Raw genomic sequence first — 24,463 nt, 5'->3', positions numbered from 1 at the left:
TTAGTTCTATGTACTATGTTAGGCGCTGCGGAACACTTGTGGTGCCATATAAATAAAGGATAATAATAATAATAATAATATTGGTGGTCCTCCATGAAAAAAGATGTCCAAGAGTTTATACGTTCTTGTTCTAAGTGTGTACAACATAAGTCCTCCCGGCAGTCTCCAGTTAGTCCTCTCCATCCACTACCCATTCCCACCCAACCATGGACCCATCTTTCCATGGATTTTATTACAGATCTTCCTGAGTCTAGGGGGTGTACAGTTATTTGAGTAGTGGTGGATCGTTTTACCAAGATGGCTCATTTTTGTCCATCGGCTCGAATTCCATCAGTCCCCAAATTAGCACAAATATTTATCAAAGAGATATTTTGTCTTCATGGACTTCCTTCTGAGATAGTGTCTGATTGAGGTGTCCAGTTTGTTGCTCGGTTTTGGAGGGCTTCATGTTCATCATTGCAAATTAAATTACAGTTTTCTTCTGCATATCACCCTCAGTCAAATGGACAAACTGAAAGAGTGAACCAGGAGTTGGAGACCTTCTTGAGAATGTATATTTCTTCTTCTCAAGATGATTGGATGGATTTCTTGCCTTGGGCTGAGTTTGCTCATAACTTTCATTATTCGTCTGCTTCAGGTGTAAGTCCTTTTTCGCCAATTCTGGTCGGCATCCTTGAGTTCCTGAGCTTCAATCAATTCCTACAGTGGACGTTCCAGCAGCCAAAGCTACCCTCCAATATTTTTCTGGAATTTGGAGACAGGTACATAAGTGTCTTAGGAAAGCCTCTCATAATATAAGGTCTTTGCTGATAGAAAATGTTTGGCTGTTCCTAAATACTCTGTTGGGGATCGTGTCTGGTTGTCTACTAGAAATCTTCGACTTAAAGTACCTACTATGAAGTTTGCTCCCCGGTATATTGGTCCATTTCGTATTATAAAAATTATCAACCCAGTGGCATGTAAGTTACAGTTACCTCCAACTATGCGTGTACCTAACTCCTTTCATGTCTCCTTGCTTAGACAATTGATTCATAATTGATTTCATGACAGCTTGCCTAAAGTACCTCCCATGACAACTGCTCGAGGTGTGGAGTTTGAGATCGATAAGATTCTGGATTCACGTAAGCATCAAAATCAATTACAATACCTTGTAGACTGGAAGGGTTATAGCCTGGAGGAGAGATCTTGGATTAAAGACTCTGATGTCCATGCTCCTAAGTTGATACGTAATTTTCATGCTAAATTCTCTTTAAAACCTGGTGGGTGTTCGTAGACCACCTAAAAAGTGTGTGTGTGGGGGGGTACTGTCAGGACTGCGTCTATTTCAGTACATAAAGATAAACTACACTTGCCGAATTTTTTATGAATAAGAAAAGAATAACACACTGCGCTATCACTTACAGTGTCACAAGATTTTTTATAAATAAGAAAAGAATAACACACTGTGGCCCTCATTCAGAGCCACTTGTAAGCGGCAGCTCGTTCGCTCCGAGCGATGTTTGCCAAACTGCGCATGCGTACGGATCGTTATACGCATGCGCGAACCAGTCAGTGCGGCCGAAATTCATGTGCTCGCAAAATAGCGAATGCCTGCTAATTTGAGTGACAGGATGAGGCGTATGTGGGTGGTAACAGGGGAAGGTGCTTGAAAACGGGGAGTGGAAATCAGAACGCAGGCGTGCTTAAAGGTCAAAACGGGCGTTTTATGGGTGTGCATATTTAAAACAGCAGCGTCATTGACCACGTCACTGGGTTTTTTTTTAGCCAGAACGGCTCGCAAAATTGTGGTAGCAAAAACCAACCACAAGAATAGCGAGCAGTTCATACCGTTCGATGTACTCGATTAATCTAATAAATAGCGGACATGACGTCGGATGCGAGCGGCCAGGGGGTGTAGTTTCCCAAAAAATGACTGCAAGTTTTGTTCGTTCGTTCAGACCTAGAGGCGTGAACAGACCGCAAACAGCAAACGGTTCATTTGAATAGCCACCCCTATTTTCAGGACGAGCGAGCGCAAATAGCGACCGGCTCTGATTCAGGGCCTGTGTCAGGACTGCAACTATTTCAGTACATAAAGATAGATTACTTTTTCCAAAGTTCCTTTGTGGTCATTGGAGGAGCTATCCTGCTTGCTGGCGTTCTTCACATACAGGGAATAGAAAGTTAAAGTGATCATCTGTTTCCAAGGTGTTGTCAGGTTGTGGGGTTCCTAGATTGCTCTTTATTTCAAACCTGATTCCATTTGGGTCACATGTTCTGAACTTCCGATGGATCACAGACCTCTAGTATAAAGCCTGTTACTAACTGTGTCTCAGTGTCTGTGCAATGTTACTTTCAGGTCTTTCTTGGACTCCTGCCAGATCCCTGCTGTGCCTGTGGGTTGCTGTGGACTTTGCTATATCTTCGCTCATGTTCCAGCTAAACTTCTAATGCCAGTTACCAGCCTACAGAGCTCAGCATAGCCATTGCCTAAGTATTGCTTTTTTCTCCATTGCTGTGGTTTCACCTTTTGCTGCACTATTTACTTTACCTGTTGCCTCTCACTCCTGTGTACATCGAACCCATCTTCATTACAGTTGTCAACTGCAGCGTTACAGCTATCATTACTGCATCGCGGGGCTCAACCCCGGTCCGGATTCTAGTCACACCGCAGGGCACAACCCTGTTCTGGAACCACATCGCTTCACAGGGCTCAACCCTGCTTCAACCTCTTCATCATAGGGCTCAACCCTGCTCCGACCTCATTGCATCACAGGGCTCAACCCTGCTCCGACCTCATCGCATCACAGGGCTCAACCCTGCTCTGACCTCACCGCATCACAGCGCTCAACCCTGCTCTGACCTCACCGCATCACAGGGCTCAACCCTGCTTCAACCTCACAGCATCACAGGGCTCAACCCTGTTCTGTCTTTCACCGCATCACAGGGCTCAACCCTGCTCCGTCTTTCACCACATCACAGGGCTCACTCTGCTCTGGATCTCCATCACTACAGGGTTCCACCCAGGTGAAGCTCCTCTAGACCATCCTGAGGTGTTAGCCTCATACTGGGCTTGGGATTACCTACCATATTAACTTTTCTGTGTTAAAGACTATATGGGGGTTTTCTCCTATACTCATTATTGCTTATGTGAACCTCAGTGTTGTTGAGACTTTATGTGAGATGTTGCTATTATATTTCTCCTGTGAATAAAATCTATTTACTTTTATTCCGTGCTATCGAGATTTCATGAAAAGGTAATTCCTAAAGCCACCCCAGTTTATTCTGCCTAGTAGGCCTGACTCCTCCCAGGAGTATCAAGTGTCGGCAGCCGTGACACACTGTGCTATCACTTACAGTGTTACAAAAAATTTTATGAGTAAAATCTTGTCTCACAAGATTTTTTATGAATAAGAAAAGAATAACAGACTGCGCTACCACTTACAGTGTCTCAAGATTTTTTAATGAGTAAAACACTGCGCTACAACTTAGTGTCACAAGATTTTTTATGAATAAGAAAAGAATAACACACCGCTACAACTTAGTGTCACAAGATTTTTTATGAATAAGAAAAGAATAACACACTGCACTACCACTTATAGTGTCACAATATGTAGATGATAAACTGCGGTCTGGCCGGCAGTGTCACCGAGCCATAATAGTGTAGCTAGCACACAAAAAAAATCTTCTATTTTTTTATTTTTTGTGGAGTAATTATTAATTTTAAGTAACTTTTTATTTTTTTAAACTGGGGAAGAGCACTCTGGTTTGATAGAGCACCTCTGGATGACATGGCACCCCTTTATGTACTGCAGCCCTAGCCCCTTGATGGACAGGACAACCCAGCAGCACCCCTTTATGTACTGCAGCCCCCTGGCCCTTTAAGGACAACACAGCAGCAGCCCTTTATGTACTGCAGTCGCTTGATTGACAGGACAACCCTTCCCACCTTTATATACTGCAGCCCCAGCCCCTTTATGGACAACACAGCAGCAGCCCTTTATTTACTGCAGCCACCCCAGCCCCTTGATTGACAGGACAACAGTGACACAGCAGCACCCCCCTATATGTACTGCAGCCCCAGCCCAACAGCATTGCACCCTTGAACAGACAGAGCAGCACAGAGCATGCCTATTCTCTGGCCCTGATTCAGAGCCCGTTGCTCTGACAGAGAGCTCGCTCTGAATCAGGGCCGGCCTTTTTTTTTTTTAGAACGGCCTCCTGGCTGCTCGCATAGCTGTGGGTGACCACCCACAGCTATAGCGAGCGTCCATGATGATGGTCGCGATGGTCAAGACCATCATGACCATCGGGCTTGTGATGAGACCCTTGTGGTAGGGTCTCGTGGCCGCAAGCCCCAGAGAGCTTTCGGCTCAAACAGAGCCGAAAGCTCTCCCACTGACATCACTTGTGATGTTAGTAGGGCCACCCCCAGATGGTAGGTGTTCTCATGGGAACGCGTCTGTCTGGCAGCCACCCCTCCCTGGCCCGGCCCACCAAAAGGGGCATGCTGTCACTCAACATCGACAGCATGCCCCCTCTGGTACGAGACCCGGAGGGACGGATTGCCCGTCGCTATCCGGTTCTCGCGCATGCGCACGACGGAGCCAGCTCCATCGTGCGCATGCACTCTGGGCCACCATCGACCCGGTTGCGAGCGCTCAGCACTTGCGCCCGGGTCTGAATCAGGCCCTCTGTACACTGGGCCTGATTCAAAGCCGCTCGCAAAAAGCGAGCGTTCGCTCTGAATCAGGGTGGCCGCATGTTATTTTGTGTTCGGCCTCCTGGATGCTCACTAAGCTGTGGGTGACCACCCACAGCTTTAGCGAGCGGCCAGATGTTGGTCGCGATGGTCGCGACCATCGGGCTTGCGATGAGACCCTTGTGGTAGGGTCTGTCTCGTCCGTCGCAAATCCCCATGTACTTCCAGCTCTAATAGAGCCGGAAGCTCACCACTGACATCACTCGTGATCTCATTGGGGCCGCCCCCAAACGGCAGGCGTTCCTTCGGGAATGACCCCGTTTGGCCAGCACCCCCCCTGACACGCCTACCAAATGGGGCGAGCTGTTGATCAACATCAACAACTGCCCCTTTTGGATGCGAGCGCCCGGCAGTGTGCACGCCGGGCGTGGGCACTTCCCGGCCATCGACCCACTTGCGAGCGCATAGCACTTGCGAGCGGGTCTGAATCAGGACCACTATCCACAGCCAGAGTGAAAATGGCGCTGATCACCAGGACCTTTAAAGAATCCAAAACCCACGAGAATCCGACAGCGTGATGATGACGTTTTGCCTCATTAAGGATTCCGAAATAGATGGGAAAACCCAAGCCTACACGGATCCTACTTGGATCCCCTATGTTCGGGTGGGTTCGGTTCTCAAAGAACCGGACCGGCTCATATCTACACTACACACTATATTATTACAATTACATATGTGCAAACTCACTAGACTGCTAAGTGGCAATAAATAGACTTTCAGGCAATGATTCCTGGGAAATTATTTCAAACAAGTTAGAAAATTGCACATGGCAGCTTTGTGAGCCAATATCAGTAGATTTTTCATGAATGGATGTTCTGTGTTTACAGAAGCATGTGTCATGTTCTCACAACTCAGTCTGTTCACCTTTTGGAGAGGATTATTTGTAAAAAAATTTACAAGAAGGATTGCCTGACAGTCTCCCAATCCCTACCGACTGGTGCTGGATGATCACAAGAATCGGTCTAACAATATGGCATTAAATGGTGTCTTAAAAATCACATTCACTATTGTAGTAATAATGGCATTGGGGATATTTTGGATTCCGCCAGTCTCCGAATGTATGCCGGCGTTAATTACATCGGTATGCATGAACAAAAATGCAAAGAACAGCTCTCCCGATAAGAGCTGTCCTTTGGGAATGAGGGACTTCCAGGTCTATGACCCTGGCTCCTCTGGCGTCCTTCAGCGCAGATGGACATGCATGTCACGAGGGGTGCTGGGGGAGATCCGATTGGATCTCTCTCACAGCACTCCACGAACAAAAGCCCATAGGTTTCTATAGGGTAACACCATCTGAAGATGAAGTTACCCGATGCATCCAGGACCCGAAATGCATCACATTTTGGGCCTTGGTGGATATGAGAAATGTGGTCAAACCCCAAGAAACTGCATTTTCAGGGGTTTGATTGCATTTCTTGCTTTGCTGTATCCCGCCGATGGTCAGCATACAGCAAACTAGCTTAGGCACAGAAGCTAGCACTCAAAGCTATTTAATTGGTTGATTTTACCTTTAAATTTACTTAAGCAAAACACACTTTTTCTTTGACACTCTTTTCTCCCAAGTTTTGTGATACTTTCTACTCTTAGGGGTATATTTACTAAAGTGAGAGTTTTTTAGAAGGAAGATGTTGCCAATAGCAACCAATCAGATTCTACTTAACATTTATCTAGCACCGTCTAGAAGATAATAGCTAGAATCTGATTGGTTGCTATGGGCAACATCTCCACTTCCTAAAACCCACACTTTAGTAAATGTACCCTATAATGCTGAAATCTATAAATTTATAGTGCTTCACCCAGCCACTACTTCCAGTACTGTAAACACCATTTATACTCTTGGAAAAGAACCGGACTAGTTTATGTACTGTAGGACAAACTGGTATTAACAAACCAGCCAGATACTATAGATTACAGTGGTCATTTTGTCTCATTACTAGTATGTTAAAATATTTGATTAAATAATGCTAACTCGCTAGGTTTATATACTTTTATGTGATTAACTGTATGAACTTTATTGGCTAATTTAAAAAATAAGGGGCATATTTATTAGAGATGAGCGGGTCCGGTTCTCAGAGAGCCGGACCCACCCGAACTTCCAGATCCGAGGCAAGAACCGAGCTCGGCTCGGTTTTCCCGCATGACTCGGATCTCAAAACGCAGCAAAACGTCATCCTCCCACTGTCGGATTCTCGCAGGTTTTGGATTCTATAAAGGTCCCGGTGATCGGCACCATTTTCACTCCAGGTGTGGAGGGTAAACTTAACAGACGTGTTGCTGTCACTGTATCAGTGTGTTGACCAACTTGTCCTGTCGGGGTCTGGGGCTAAAGACTGCTGTTGTGTTGTCCATAAAGGGGCTGGGGCTGCAGTATATAAAGGGGGGCCTCAGTGGGTGCTGCAGCTGCTGTGACACTTATTCTGTCAATCAAGGGGCTGCTGCTGTGTTATTAATTATACATAAGGGCTGCTGTTATTGTCCTGTCCATCAAGGGGCTAGGGCTACAGTCCATAAATGGGTGCTGTGTTGTCCAAGGGGGGTGCTCTGTCAATCAGGGGTGCTCTTTCCCAGTGTAAAAAAAATTAAAAGTGCTTTTTTTTGTGCATTAGCACCTTAGCTGCGCTATTATTGTTCGGTGACACTGCCGGCCAGACCGCAGTTTATCGTCCATGAATTTGTGACTCTGCTGGTGGTCTGTTTGCACTCGGCAGGGGTGCTTTGTTGTCCATAAAGAAGGGGTGCTGTCTGTGTTGTTCATCAAGGGGCTGCTGCCTCTTTCAGGGGTGCTCTTTCCCAGTGTAAAAAAAATAAAAGTGCTTCTTTGTGTGTGTGTTCGTTAGCAACTTAGCTGCGCTATTATTGTATGGTGACACTGCCGCAGTTGATCTTCCACGTATTTGTGACTCTGCAGGTAGTCAGTCTGCACTCGGCAGGGGTGATTTGTTGTCCATCAAAAAGGGGTGCTATCTGTGTTGTTCATCAAGGGGCTGCTGCTTCATTTAGAGGTGCTCTTCCCCAGTGTAAAAAAAATAAAAGTGAAATGAAATTAATAATATCAATATAAAAAAAAAAGATATTTTTTTGTGTGTGTGGGTGTTAGCAACTTAGCTGCACTATTATTGTTTGGTGACACTGCTGTCCAGACCGCAGTTTATTATCCACGTGTTGTGACACATTGGGCCAAATGTAATAGGGTGAGAGTTTAGAAAAGTGAGAGTTTCTGACACTTTTTAAACTTTAACAGACAAATCTCAGGTGCGCAACTCCAAATTATTGATAATATAAAATGCAATAAAATTTTGCAATCAATAGAGGTTTTTAGCATAATCTTGGCCAAGGTTATGGGCCTACCCACCACATCCAGGTAACCTCTTTAGGGTAGGTCCCTAACGTACTAGGATTCAAATCCAGAGCGCAGGACACCACCAAACTGGCCCAGCTAAGCCGCCCCAGGGCACCGCCATAGTAAGAAAAGTGCAGTGTAAAAGAGATAGTTAAGAGCAGCCACAGCTGCATATAAAGAATGAAAATAAAAAAGTGAAGTACATATATAATAAACAAACAGTGAAGGGTTAAAATGTGTTAGAAAAGAAAAATGTGTTATAATGCGGTGCCCTGAAACAGATCAACAAAGGCAATCCAGGGGGACCCACGCCCCAAAAATGAACCGAAGTTGCACTACAGTATATAACTTGTAGGACTTACCTAGAACTGTGCCTAATACCAGTGTGCATATACTATACCAGACTCCAAGCTTTTAAACCAATAAGGTAGGGGTGCTAATCCAGACTGAGGGTGTCTCCTTTCCCTCAGGTGTGCAATAAAGCACATTAAATGGAGTATATGGGAAAGATTTCTGGACTGCACACCCTGTAATATATATATAATGGGAGGTGCTACCTGATGAGACTAATTGCAGGCACAAAAACAGACAAATCTCAGTTGCAGAACTCCACGATTTAAAATCTCATTCAGATGTTTTCCCATTTTGAAGATAAAACTCAACCAATGTGAGAGTTTACTGCTAAACTCTCACATTTTCTAAACTCTCACCCTATTACATTTGGCCCTATAAGTCATAGAACAGTGTGTTATTCCTTTTAATAAATAATTAATCTTGTGACACTGTAAGTGGTAGCGCAGTCTAATATTCAACTGTTCAATTCTTTCCTCAATTGTGATTAAATGATTACTCTACACGTCGACTACAAGACCACAACAAAATGCTAAATAATGTGCGTTATATATAAAACATAATGACATCACTGTAAGTGGTAGCGCAGTGTGTTATTCTTATTCATAAATAATCTTGTGATACTTTAAGTGTGTTATTCTTTTCTTATTAATAAATAATCTTGTGACACTGTAAGTGGCAGCGCAGTGTGTTATTCTTTTTTTATTCATAAATAATCTTGTGACACTGTAAGTGGTAGGGCATGCAACCGGGAACCCAGCGGACATAAGCCCGACAGTCGGCTTCCCGACTGCTTTATCCCGGCGAGAATTAGACAGGCTGGGAAACCGGCGCCCGGCATACCGATCGAAGTGTGGTCGGAGAATGACGGTTATCGCACTTATCGCTCCTTAACAAGGGTGTTAAGGCGCGTTAACGGCATTCTCTGACCAAAGTGCCAGGCGCGCGGCTGTTAGCGCAGCGCTAAGTAGAAAGAAAAATCCGACCAAAGTGCCCAGCACTTTGGTCGGATTTCTCCTCGCATCCCCAGGAGGGTGTGAGAAGAAATCCTTAGCGCACCCAAACAGCGCGGTGAATTGAATAGCTGCAGGAGCTCCCTCCGGCGGCTATTCAACATCGCATTGAATTGAATTCCCCCCTATGTGACTTCCTGATTCATGCCCTTACATAATTTTTTTGTTTTTCCTCCTTATATTCAACTTTTTAAATATCATCAAAACACTAAAATGGAAAATGAAAACACAGTGCAAAAAGAAAGTGCATATATAATATGTGTGTGTATATATATATATATATATATATATATATATATACACACACACACACATATATAATCTAGTGACATTGTAAAAACTGTGCATATATCCAGTAGGTGTCACTAGGTGAAGTCTTGACCTAGTGACAACTACTGAATATATACAGTTTTTACAATGTCTTTAGATGAGAAAAAAAAAGAAAATAAATATATATATATATATATATATATATATAATTATTTCCATTGAAATAGATGCATATATTTATATACATAGTCGTGTAGTCCAGCTTTCCTGAATGAACATTTAAGTGGCACGGTGCCCGCACATGTTACTCACAAACAGTGGCGTAACTAGGGTATTTGGAGCCCAGGGCAAATTTGAAAATGGAGCACCCCCTATGTACGCGTGCCGCAGGCGCGCGTGGCGAAATATGGGCGTGGCCACTGAAAAATGGGGCGTGTCAACATGACACACACCCCTTTCTTGTCACTGGGAACATTTTTTTCCATTTGCACCTTAATGCAGTCCCCCTATGCAGTGCCCCTAGTAGTGGTCCCCCTTATGCAGGCCCCGATTAGTTCCCCTTATACAGGCCCCCAGTAGTGGTCCCCCATATGCAGTGCCCCTTACACAGTGCCCCCTGTAGTGGTCCCCCTTATGTAGCCCCCCATTAGTTCCCCTTATACAGTGCCCCCAGTAGTGATCCCTTATATGCAGGCCCCGAGTAGTGATCCCCATATACAGTGCCCCTTATACAGTGCCCCCAGTAGTTGTCCACCTGTAGTGGTTCTCCCTTTTCAGTGCCCCCTGTAGTGGACCCCCCTGTGCAGTGCCCCCAGTAGTGAGCCCCTTATATAGTGCCCCCAGTAGTGCCCCCAGTAGTAGTCCCTCCTATACAGTGCCCTTTATATAGTTCCCCCAGTAGGAGTCCCCCTTGATGCAGTGCCCCCTGTAGTAGTGCCCAGTAGTGGTCCCCCACAATGCAGTGCCCACAGTAGTATCCCCCCCAGTGGTAGTCCCCAGTAGTGGTCCCCCATGATGCAGTGCCCACAGTAGTATCCCCCCCAGTGGTAGTCTCCAGTAGTGGTCCCCCACGATGCAGTGCCCACAGTAGTATCCCCCCCAGTAGTGGTCCCCCCCTGAAGCAGTGCCCTCAGTAGTATCCCCCCCAGTATTATCCCCCAAGTAGTGGTCCCCCCCGAGGCAGTGCCCCAGTAGTATCCCCCCCAGTAGTTGTCCCCAGTAGTGGTCCCCCACTGAATCAGTGCTCCCAGTAGTATCCCCCACCCAGTAGTAGTCCCCAGTAGTATCCCCCCCACCTGAAGCAGTGCCCACAGTAGTATCCCCCCAGTAGTGCCCAGTAGTAGTCCCCCACAATGCAGTGCCCACAGTAGTATCCCCCCCAGTGGTAGTCCCCAGTAGTGGTCCCCCACGATGCAGTGCCCACAGTAGTATCCCCCCCAGTGGTAGTCCCCAGTAGTGGTCCCCCACGATGCAGTGACCACAGTAGTATCCCCCCAGTAGTGGTCCCCCCCTGAAGCAGTGCCCTCAGTAGTATCCCCCCCAGTAGTATCCCCCCAGTAGTGGTCCCCCCCCGAGGCAGTGCCCCAGTAGTATCCCCCCGCATAGAGAGAGGATGACCATACATCGTTCGGCCATTAAATCGGCTATAGAGAGTGGACGTAGTGATCAGCCCATGGCCAGACATTTTTTGCATGCTGGTCACGGTCTGGCCACTTTTCGCTTTATTCTTATTGATCACATTCCAGACTCTATTAGACGGGGTGACCGTGCAGGTAAATTGTTGCGTTGTGAATCCCGTTGGGTTCACAAATTGGGTACTTTATCACCCAGGGTTTTGAACGAGAGCATGGGATTACATTGTTTTCATTAGTATATCCTGTTAGGTGTTTTCATGTCTATTCAGTGTTATATGCCAGAGCAATAGTAAGAGTGTTTACTATATTCGGAACAGCTGATGTGGTCTCGGGCTCGAGACATAATTTATTATGGAGATGATTATGATGTTATCGATGTTGTCTATATTTTTGCCAGACATGCACCTCGATTTCTATTTTTATGTATGTAATAATGCTTTGTGCAATATGAGCGTTTTTTTTCTTTGTTGTCATGCCACAGATTGTGGTTGTCAGGGCAACGTGACTCCTGTTAATGACGTCATTTGAGAGCGTCTTCCGGGGGTGTCGCTGTCCGGCAGTGCACGAGGTGATGGTGAAGGTATTTAAGGTCAGTGTGTTTGTATCTTTTTATCCTGATGATGAGACAATAAAGATCTCGAAACGTTGAAGTAATTTATCCACCGACTGTGATCTGGTGTGTTTTGACGAGTGCCGCCTTCCATTGTATGTATATATATATATATATATATATATATGGCAGCTTATCAGGATAATTAATACAGGTCCCTACCTGCTGGCCTTGGGTGCAGCACTGCTGCTGCTGGTGGGCAGCGGAGTGCCTGGAAGCCTGGCTGCTGGGGCGGGTCACGGCGGGGCTAGCTGGATGAGGGACAGGGCGGTGGGTCCCCGCACAACCTTCCCTCATGCCGCGCGCAGCGGTCGCGGACACACAACAAGCTCTCTCTCCCAGAGAGCACCGACAGCCGCGCGGGACTCTCTGGGAGTGGAGGCGGGACCGCGTGACGTCATGACGTCTTGCAGTGCTCCTCTGGGAGTTCTGTAATCGGGGGATTTCTTTAGGCAAAGGGCCTGTCCACGGGCACGTTGGGTCCCCCCGGGCCCTAGGCGAGTGCCTAGGATGGATAGCAGAAAATCCAGCCCTGAGTGGTAGCATAGTGTGTTATTCTTTTATTATTCATAAAAAATCTTGTGACACTGTAAGTTGAACCAAAGTGTAATATTCACAATTTTACAATTTAATAACACAAAATTAGCAATAAAAAAATGCAACTTTTCACTTCTTTTCTCAATCGTGAATAAATGATTAGTGTACACACTGACTACAAGACCACAACAGAGTGCTAAATAACATTTGTAATATATAAAACATAATGACATCACAAACACTTCAGCTGAGAAGATTCACATAAACATTTTCAAAAGGTGAAATTAGAGGATATGGTTTAAAAAAGGAATAAAGCTGCTAATTCTGCTTTCTCTGATATAGTGTCCCTACCCATGGCCCCTCTACCTGAATTTTAGCAAGTCAGTGGGGCAACTCCATGCAACCATATTTCAAAGTGCAGCTGCTCCTCCTGTAGCCCAGGTCAGAAGATGTGTAGGGGTTGTGGTGATATGGATGAGAATGGAGCTCACATCCATTAAAATGGACAATGAATCCCCAATCTAACAGGGACCGCAGCTGTAATTTACACACAACACAGGATGGGATGATGATATAGGCTTGGCTGCTGGTATAATCTGGGGTGATGGTATAGGCTGGGGTAACCAGCATATACTGTAGACCAGCATAGATGTTATGGCATCAGTGATCCACTGTTCAACTGGGTGACTGTTATCATACTTGCTCCCTTTTGCAAAGTCAATTGTCTTTTAAAGTACTAGTAGTCTTTCTGGTCCCCTTCTGGGATGAAAACCCACTCCCAGCATCAGCAGCAGCAGGCATAGTGCTCAAGGATTCTTCTGGGACAAGGACTGATGTGAATGAGTAAAATATTTTTTGTAAATGCTCCCATCCTCCCCTCCCTTCCTCCCTCATAAATTTGCTTCGGAATCAAAAAATTAAATTACATTTACTACTAATCAAATCTTCCTTTCCCTGCATTCAACTACATACATACTCCAACTCCTTCAGCCCTGTTGAATAATAAAACCATTTGTTTCCTGATGTGCCATGTTGGAAGTTAAACTGCCACTGCTGCTGCAATCTTTGACATGCAGTTGCTGAATGCCAAAAATGTCCAGAAATGTTTATGGCCATAGACAGCATCTCTTGCATGCCCCTTTAATTTTAAATAAATATTCTGAACCACCAAGGTGATTTTGTGGGCAAAACATGGGACATACTGTTCACCCATGCTCTCCCTTCCTCCCTCATAAATTTGCTTCGGAATCAAAAAATTTAATTAAACTTACCACCAACCAACCCTTCCTGTCCCTGCCTCCAACTACATACAAACTGGAACTCCCTCAGGCCTCTTGATTAATGAAAACATATGTTTCCTTATGTGCCATGTTGGAAGTTGAACTGCCACGTGTTTGTGCCGCCCACTGCTGCCGCTTAGCTTAGTCAGTTTGGTGCAAATTTTGGGCCTAAAGCAAATTAAAACAATATTGTGAGCTGTGAGCTGGTCAATATTGACTGGAAACGAGTGGAAATTAATGTTAAACCAAATTATTTAGCTGTTTTTATAAATTTTTGAAAAAAAATACAGATCTAAAACCAAAAACAAAAACAAAACACGCAAGGGGTGGTTTTGGCAAAACCAAATCCAGATCCAAAACACAAGGATATACGGCTCCAAAACCAAAACACGGGGGTCGGCGCACATCTCTAACATTATACAGATCCAAAACCAAAACACGGGGGTCGGCGCACATCCCTAACATTTACTAAGGCTTGGATATAGATAAAGTGGACTGAGATAATGTAGCAGTCAACCAGCTCCTGTCATTTTTCAAACACAGCGTGGCAGTTAGGAGTTGAGTGGTTGGTACTTTAAGGGGTCTATTTACTAAAGGTGGTATTTATATGTAGCTACAACTGAATAATTATATACAATTTTGCTTGTATTTCTCAAAAGCAAAAGTACATTAATATCTTCCCTTTCTCTATCTCTATACTATGGTATTCCTGCATTGAAATCTATATATAGTTATTCTAACATCTCAATGTACAGTAACACAAGAGTTCACTTCATATTCATAAATAACAATGAATACCAATTGCCTCAATGGTCATTGTTCACTGCACAGGTCATACAATGACTTCTGTCCGGCATTGACTAATTACACAGAAAAGTAGACAGGTGTGTTGTTTTGATACTTAGGATTCTGGACAGATGTACAAGGCTGCGTATTCATCAAGTCTGAGAATAACATCCGCTGCAATGAGTTCAGCCTGGTCCGTGCTCTAATTCAGATTGTTGTTCATAGCCTTTTGTGTTGTGCAGCAGAGCTTTATAAATAGAGTCTCAGTTGCTGTAAACTGAGGTCAGGTGTTAATGGTAAGTGATGGTGCTACAGACAACATTAAACATTCTTATTATTCATAGTAATACAATGGTACCAATTGAATCCTAGCCCGATTATGAATTATATACAGCTATTCTACACTAAAATAAACACAAAGCATGCTGTACTATAGTAAATATTTGGCCCCTAAACAATAAAGCTGCAGTCCTATTAAAATTTTGGACTTTACTTTTAAACTTCAGTGTATTGACGGCAGCTTACCTTGCACTTTGCATATAGAAAAACAAATGCCAGTGCCTTAAGAATCATCCCACACCCAATTCTTACATCCAACTGTAGGTGAAAAGTGTTGAATACTCCAGTTCATGAACGCTTAAAATTAGGGGTGTGCACTGGCCACTTTTCGTGTTTTGGTTTTGGATCTTTCTTCGTGTTTTGGATCTGGATTGGTTTTGCCAAAACCACCCTTTCGGGATTTGATTTTTGGTTTTGGATCTGTATTTGTTTTTGAAAAAAGCATATAAACAGCTAAAATCACAGAATTTGTTGTTCTTTTGTTCCTACGCTATTATTAACCTCAATAACATTCGTTTCCACTCATTTGTCTCTTCTGAATACCTCATACCTCACAATATTGTGTTTAGGCCAAAAGGTTGCACCGAGGTAGCTGGATGACTAGGGAAGCAGTCGGGAAGCCGATGACGGAATCCCGACCGTCGGCTTCCCGACTGTCTAATATCGGCAAGGGTTAAAAGACAGGCATGGAAATCACGACGCCTGTCATTTTCCCTACGCCGGGAGCCCGACACCCGGCTTACCGATATGCAGCTATAGGGGGGGAAGGCTTAGGTTTAGGGTTCCCAGGCGTGACTTAGGGTTAGGCACCCCCTCGGGAGATTAGGTTTAGGCTAGGGGAAGGGAGGGTTAGGCACCCCCGGGGGGAGGTCAGGGTTAGGAACCCCCCGGGGGACTTAGATTTAGGCGGCAGGGAAGGGGGGGTTAGGTTTAAGCAACTAGAGGGGGGATTAGGGTTTGGCACTTGGGAGGGAGGTTAGGGTTAGGCACCCCTAAGGGAGGGTTAGTGTTAGGGGGTAGAATAGGTTAGTCAATACTTATTTACTTATGTGGCCGGCGGTAAATCATACTTAATCTGGATGACTATGCTAAGCGACACAAGTGGGCAGCACAAACATGTGGCCTATCTAGGAGTGGCACTGCAGTGGCAGACAGGATGGCAGTTTGAAAAGCTAGGCCCCAAAGAGTACATAATGCAAAGAAAAAAAAGAAGTGCAAGATGGAATTGTCCTTGGGCCCTCCCACCCACCCTTATGTTGTATAAACAGGACATGCACACTTTAACAGACCAATCATTTCAGCGCCAGGGTCTGCCACACAACTGTGGCTGAAATGATTGGTTCGTTTGGGCCCCCACAAAACAAGCTGGCAATTAATCTGTCTCTGCACAAACTGGCTCTACAGAGGCAAGATGTCATCCTCATCTTCATCCACTGATTCCTTACCCTCTTCAGTGTTGTGTACATCTTCATCCTCAAAGAGTATTAATTCATCCCCGCTGGAATCCACCACCACAGGTCCCTCTGTACTTTCTGGTGGCTGGTCTTCCAGGAAGAATTGATAATTAATTTTGATGAACATCATCTTCTCCACATTTTGCGGAAGCAACCTCTTACTCCTTTCACTGGCAAGGTTCCCGGCTGCACTTAAAACTCTTTCAGAGTACACACTGGAGGGGGGGGGGCAACTCAGGTAAAATAGAGCCAGTTTGTACAGTGGCCTCCAAATTGCCTCTTTTTCCTGCCAGTACAGGTACGGACTGTCTGACATGCCTACTTGGATGCTGTCCCCAATGTAATCCTCCACCATTCTTTCAATGATGACAGCATCATATGCAGTGACACTAAACATGTCAGAAATTGTTGGCAGGTCCTTCAGTCCAGACCAGATGTCCAAACTTGGTCCTGCCTACCCTGCATCACCGCCCGTGGGTTGGTTAGGATATCTAAGTTGTTTCCTGGCAGCCACAGTTGTGGGAGAAAATGAATAAGGAGCTGTTGCCATGTCACGTTCCGCCTTCAGCTGACAGCGTTTTCACCAGCAGGTCTGTGCACCTCTGCAGTCTTGTGTCCGCTGGAAAGAGAGACACCATGTAGGTTTTAAACCTAGGATCGAGCACGGTGGCCAAAATGTAGTGGTCTGATTTCAACAGACTGACCACCCTCGAATCCTGGCAAAGCGAATGAAGGGCTTCATCCACAAGTCCACATACCCAGCTGCTTCTGTAAAAGCCTGATGATGGGAATGACCTTACTCAAGCTGGCAGTGTCTGAACTGCCTTCACGTGTGGCAAGTTCGAAGGGCTGGAGAACCTTGCACAACACGGAAATCATTCTCCACTACACTTGAGCCAGTGGCTGAATAGTCGCTTGGATACAACAGGACAAAGGGATTTAGATGTCACTGGATTGCTTACGGTCTTAGCCACAGTTTCTGAACTTGACAGTAACTTTTTATGAACGCGCTGCAGGTGACGTATAAGGGAGGATGTTCCTAGGTGGTAAACATCCTTACCCCTACTTATTACACCTTTACATAAGCTACATATGGCAAGACAGTTGTTGTCCGGATTTGTCTGAAATATTTCCAGACCGAAGAGGTGAATTTTTTGGTCTTCTGCCCAGGCATGACGCTGGTCTTTTTCATCCCATGGACAACAACTGTCTCTCCCGGTGCCTGATTTCAACAAACCACATCACCATCAGAATCCTCCTCGTCAACTTCCTCCTCAGTGCCAGCTACACCAATATCCTCATCCTGTTGAACTTCAACAATGGCATCCTCAATTTGAATATCAGCAACTGGACTGTGGGTGCTCCTTCCAGCACTTGCAGACCAGCAATCACAGTAAGCCATTAAATGTGGCAATAGGGCCAACCTGCCTGAGGTAAATGTTTTTATTTCAGATGTGTGCTCCATTCCCGAATATTTGAGCAAGTCCGGGAGTCTGGGGGTGTAGCAGAAGAACCTAGCACTGCCCTGGGCATATATATGTACATATTGGTCTTCTTATGCACTGAATAGTGTATTATACTGTATTAATAATTTACCCTATTGATGGTCTATAGCATTGCACCCATAACAGTGCATGTTTTTCAGATCTCCTAGTTGGTGCACAGGTGTATTTAATACTGGCTGACACATATTAAAAGATCAACAGGGGGTGCTATTTATTTCATTTGTGATTCTGAGAAGAACATGCAGTAAAATTATTTTATTTTACAATTTCTACTGTGGTTATGGGCTGGGGAGGGGGGTTTCCAGGCAACTGGAACCCCCCCTGCGTTTGCCTGTCTTCCCACCCAGTGTTGGGAAGGTCAGGCATCGCAACCGCCGACATACTTGGACTCTCCTTGGGGATTTGTGATATCGTCTTAGAACGCACAGTACTTTGCTGTGCTTTTGCCAGCTTAACTCTTTTCATTTTTCTAGTGGGAGGAGGAGGGCTTCCATCGTCATGTGAAGCTGAACCACTAGTCATGAACATAGGCCTTTACCTTAGCCATTCCTTGCCACTCCTCATCATAAATGGCATATTGGCATGTTTATGTTTCTCCTCAGACGATTTAAATTTTTTTGGGGGGTAATTTTACTGAGCTTTGGCTGTTTGGATTTTACATGCCCTCTACTATGACATTGGGCATCGGCCTTGGCAGACGACGTGGATGGCATTTCATCGTCTATGTCATGACTAGTGGCAGCAGCTTCAGCACTAGGAGGAAGTGGTTCTTGATCTTTCCCTATTTTATCCTCCAAAATTTTGTCCTCCATTATTTTTATGGAGTGCATTATTTTTATGGAGTGAATCACCCCTGTAAAAATGATTTGTATGAAGGGTAACGTACCCCTACACCACACAGGGCAGCCCCTGTAAAAATTATTTGTATGAAGGGTAACGTACCCCTACACCACACAGGGCAGCCTCTGTAAAACTTATTTGTATAAAGGGCAACTTACCCCTACACCACACAGGGCAGCCCCTGTAAAAATTATTTGGATAAAGGGCAGTGCACCCCTACACCACACAGGACAGCCCCTGTAAAAATGATTTGGACTGAATATAGTATATACAGCACAGTACAGCACCACTGGACTGGACTGAACTGATACTGCAAAGCAAGTCACCCCCAGACTGATACAGCAGCAGCACAGCACCACTGGACTGGACTAATACAGCAGAGCAGGTATCCCCACCCAGACTGATACAGCAGCACAGCACCACTGGACTGGACTGATACAGCAGAGCAGGTACCCCAAGACTGATACAGCAGCCACTTTCCCACAGACACTAGACACGTCCTCTCACTACCCTCTCCAGGACTTGAGTGAAGATGGAGGGGTGGGAAGCGCGAAATGTGCAAAGTCTTGCGAGAATCTGATACCAGGATGATGACATTTTGTCTCCTTCCAGGAACCGAATCTGGTGGGAAAACCCGAGCCGGAATCGGTTCCCGAAACGGATCGGGGGGTTCGGATTTTGAAAATCAGAACCTGCTCATCCCTACAATACTTAAAAGTGTAACATTCAATAAAGACAGACTCCATTTTCCCTCACTAATGATTAAAATAAAGCCATAAGTGAGGCTAAACCAGAGGATCTTGGGGGTACAGTATGTGTCTTAGGCCTGGACCCCCATAGGGTGTTTTTAGGCAGTCTTCTACCTCCCAGGTGGTCCAGCGACAAAGCTTGAAGTGATTGCGGACTGCCTTAGCACGGCATGTGCGGCCACATCATGCACAGAGGCAGTATGGTACAGTAAATGGTACAGTAAATGTAAGTGCCATGGGCGCATTGAGAAAGCCACTAGTCGTGGTGAAACACGTTAATGATAATCTGTCAACAATCTCTATTGCTCCAACTACTCATATTGAGCATGACTACATTTCTATATTTACCCTCTGCTAATCTGGAGATTCCATATTAAGGATGGGCCATACTGCCGGGTAGAGACTCTACTGCTTAAATCATTGATTCAGTGTTAAATATACACTGCACCAAGCTGACAGGCCGCGGGTGACTTAATTCCTTCTGTGCATTGCCAGAAATTGGATACATCCTCCGAGCCTCCGGCACACCAATATATATCCCCCACTAAGCTGCCAGGCCGCGGCTCTACCAGCGTGGCTATTTACAGCAGTTGAGAGACAGGTCATGAAGCCAATATTCTAAGCTACATCATAGCTGACAGGAGCAACGGTCCCACTGAGCTGCCAGAGGTGTATTTATTGCAGCAAACTGCTCTTCCTTCTCACAGTTGGTAATTTGATTAGTGCAGGAATATTATACACTGCTTTTTTCCGTTGGGTTATTTCCAGTCCTGTGTGTGAGGGATCACACGTATCCACATTACTACTAAGTATTGGCAGTAGTGAACTCCAGACATTTAATTAATCAGGATGGGTATGAGATGCCAGTGGCTGAATAGCCGCTGGTTGAAATACAGACGCTGGAAGCCCAATGACTGAAGATCCCGACTAGGGCAGGTATGTACCCTAACCCTCCCCTTTCCCCCCCTAACCCTCCCTTAGTGGTGCCTAACAGTAACCTCCTTAGGGGTTGACCAACCCTAACCTCCCCCTTATGGTGCCTATCCCTAAACCCCCCTTCCCCCCCCCTAAACCAATGCTCCTGGGGGGTGCCTAACCCTAACCTCCCTCCAGTGGTGCCTAGCCCTAACCCTCCCTCCCTCCCCATAGCCTAACCTTAACCCTCCCTGGGGGGTGCCTAACCCTATGTCCACCCGGGGGTAGCTAAACCTAACCCTTCCCCCCATAGCTAAAGCTAATACTGTACTTACCGGTGTCTGGACAATCGGGATTCCGGTGTTTGGCATGCCGACACTGGTATCCTAATGTTCTTTGCGATATCGGCATTATGCCGGGCAGCGGGAGTACGGCGTCGGTATTTCGGCAGCCGACATTCCGTCCGCCAGCAATTTGACTATTTCAGTATTTCATCATGTAGGCATTGGCTCATTTAACCTGACTTTGAGTACACTAGATACTTTGTATCTTCAATAAAGCCATTAGAGGTTTACTGTTGCCATTTAAGAGCGTACATGGTAATCTATTTTTTTCCAGCTGGTTTTGCTCAGTTATATGTAGTTGGTGCAGATTCTCAGATACTGTACATGTCTACATGTAATTTCAATTGTAGAATTTTTTGCTACATGATGTATTTATAGTTGTGACTGCCTTTTACCTTATTGGTTTTATTATTATATTGTGATATTTTCTAGATGATGTATTACATATTACTATTATTAATATTTACCTATTGGTGGTGTTCCTGTGTTTGCAGCACTTTTCCACCTTTTTTCTTACATGGGCACATTGTAGCTTGCGGCCATGTCACTGTCCTTCAAGTGCTTATAACTAATAGTGTCGACCAAATCACCTGATAGAGCCAAAAGCACTCCAGGGCTTGCGGCAGATGAGACCCTACCACATGGGAACGCCTCCATCTGGGCATCACGAGTGATGTCAGTGGGGCCGCCCCCAAACGGAGGCGTTCACATGGGAACGCCTCCGTTTGGGCAGCCACTCCCCCGGCCCGCCCACCAAAGGGGGCGTGCTGTCACTCAACATTGACAGCATGCCCCCTTTGGTACGAGACCCGGAGCGACGGTTTGCCCGTCGCTATCTGGGTCTCACGCATGCGCATGACGGAGCCGGCTCTGTCGTGCGCATGCGCACTGGGCTGCCATCGACCCGCTTGCGAGCGCATAGCGCTCGCGAGTGGGTCTGAATCAGGCCCTGTATTCATAACAGATTGAGAATGAGCATGATGAAATAATAGTACTGCAATGTGACAGGTATCCCTAGAATTATCCTCAGAAAGATGATAAAGATACTCAAAGGCAGCCAGGTACAGATTAAACTTTTCCACCAAGCCATAAGCTTAAATTGGGTAAAAAAGGCAGAGAATCCCACATCACATTATAGGACCATACTGATGAGAGAGCTGCACAGTTACTACCCCAGCAGAACCTGTATCTGGCTTTTGAGTGCCATGTCAGATGACTGAAACTGATAACATTATAGCAGATAGTAGTATGTATCAAATTCCAGAAATAATAGCCATATACAGTATTATGTCTCCATTGGAAGAGTGAATATCATTGTCAGTGCCTATCTCCCTTTCCAGTCCATACTATTCCTTTTTATATTACTTTTAGAGGTACTATTTTCTTACAATGTCACCACATAAAAACATAAAGTGATCTATTGAAAATGTGTGATGTCCTAGTGGTAACAGATTAGAAAATGATTGTTAAAATGGTATCAGCCTTTTAACTAATTTTCTGGATGCTTCAGTCACATTAATGTGCTTTTATATGGTCACTCCATAGTTATAGATTAATGTGGTTTTATGTCACCCATTTATAGTGTGTTCCAATGTGGTTTTACTGTATGGAGCCAGTATATTAATGTGGTTTTAGGTCAGGGGTGGGGAACCTTTTTTCTGCCGAGGGCCATTTTGATATATATAACATTATTTGTGGGGACGGTGCAGGCCATGCCCCCTCCATGTGATGTCACACGGGATGGGGCTACAATCGCCAGTGATTACAGCAATGCCTGGAGCATCCTGAGGATGCTCCTGGGAGCTGTAAGGACAGCAGTGTGACTGCATGAAGCATCCTAAGGATGCTCCAGGTGGCACTGCTGCATAGCTTCAGGCTGCAGGGTGGCATTATAGGCATCCTGCTATCCAGATGAGGCTAGCATAAAAAAGGTCAGAGGGCCAGGCCAAATGATTCCGAGAGCCTTATACGGCCCCTGGGCTTGAGGTTCCCCATCCCTGTTTTAGGTGATCAGGCCACAGTCCATGGGAATGAATCAGAAACAGACGCTAATGCCGTAGCAGTTGCGTTTTTCTGCAGAGTTGCAGTGTCGGTAATATGCAAAACCAATTTCGGCCTACCCCTTGTGGTCCCAAATACTCCACCATGGGCGCACCATTGTGTCCACTATCAACACTTGCACTAGCCTATGGCTGGCGCAGTCTCTTCTTCTGAACTCCAGCTTAACATGGCTTCTGTGGCAGCGGCTCTGTGTTTGGGAATTCAGCCACATTCCCTGACACTCTCGCAACACTTCCATAACAAACCAATGGGACAGTCTTTTCTTGGCTACCTCCCAATCACCACACAGGAATACCCATGGCTTTGCCCCGCCAGTTCTAATGCCAGCGCCTCTGTACACAACAGCGGACACTCACCGGAACGCATGTGCCAATGGGATAGTCAGGACTTTTCCTGCATGCGCAGTAGCAAGTAATTGCTCAATTGCTCAAACATCGGTAATTCGTACACCTCTGAATCAGGCCCTATATGTTTTCATCTCATGTCTACTATTAGGATGGGTGTTAACGTATACTCTTAATGAAGCGATGGACTGCCCATCAGAGTTATAAAAAGGATTCACTGGTTAGACAGAAAACAAAGTGGGCTCTCTTGCATGTCTGACACAATTAAATCACATACAAAAAATACTTTCATGCTCTGAAATAAAATAATTCTCCAAAACTCTTGAAAGTGTATTATTTACTATGTTGCCTTGTTGTATCAGGCACTTGTTACATAAGACATATAGCTGTGTTTAGTGGTGGACTTGTTATATAGTTTACACTGTTTTTACTTAGCCAATGATATTTGTATCTACTTTATGAAACTATTAGTTTTATAGGAAAATTTGCTTAAGGATCATAACTACAGTATGACTCATATTTTTCTTCCTTTCTCCAACTGGTCATTGTTGAATTATGAAATTATTACCATTGCTGTTCAATAGGGAGTACACTGATTTACAAATAGTTACTGAATATGTTTTTATTCCTACATATCCAAGTGACTTATTTCAATAACCTCATGCAATCAGGCATTGGGTATTTATATATCAAGTGCCCCACTTGGGAATCTTGTGTTCTTGTATTATTTGACAGCATGGTCTCTTTCCTTTCATTTCCCATTACTTGGGCACAAACATGTGTACACTGGGAACTGTAGTGCTGCTTGTAATTACAATCCCACCAAATTGGATGAGTTATAAGTGTGGCAGATTTACATTATGAAATTCTTCTTACTTCCTTTATGACCTTAAAACATTGCAAGGGTTAGATTATCATTAGAGAGAATAATGAAACAGGTCTGATCCTCACATACTCCACACTCTAATCAAGAAAAGTAATTATAGAAATGACTGCAGAAGCCACGAGTAATGTGCAACGTTAAAGTCAGATTCCACCTTTACAGCAGATATTTTCAGGTACAGAATTGGAATAATGAGTCAAAGAGACTAAGATTAAATTAACTGTTTAGATGCCTAGGAACCTGCTCCATGTTGACGCAGACAGGGAATTAATCATTAAAACTTTCATTGTAGAAAACATATTATCTATGAAGACAGGAAATATGCATGATAACTTTAAACCAGTCAATGAAATCATTTGTGAAGCTTTGGAAAGTAATACATTATAATTTCAATACAGTCACAATTTTGGTACGAAAAATGCCATATTGTTATTCAAATGTATGTACATAATACATACACATCAAGC

Source organism: Taudactylus pleione, unplaced genomic scaffold (genome assembly GCF_031769625.1).
Source record: "Taudactylus pleione unplaced genomic scaffold, aTauple2 ptg001990l, whole genome shotgun sequence".
Classification (NCBI taxonomy): domain Eukaryota; kingdom Metazoa; phylum Chordata; class Amphibia; order Anura; family Myobatrachidae; genus Taudactylus; species Taudactylus pleione.
The sequence above is the reverse complement of the archived record's forward strand: the minus strand, read 5'-3'. Positions refer to the sequence as shown.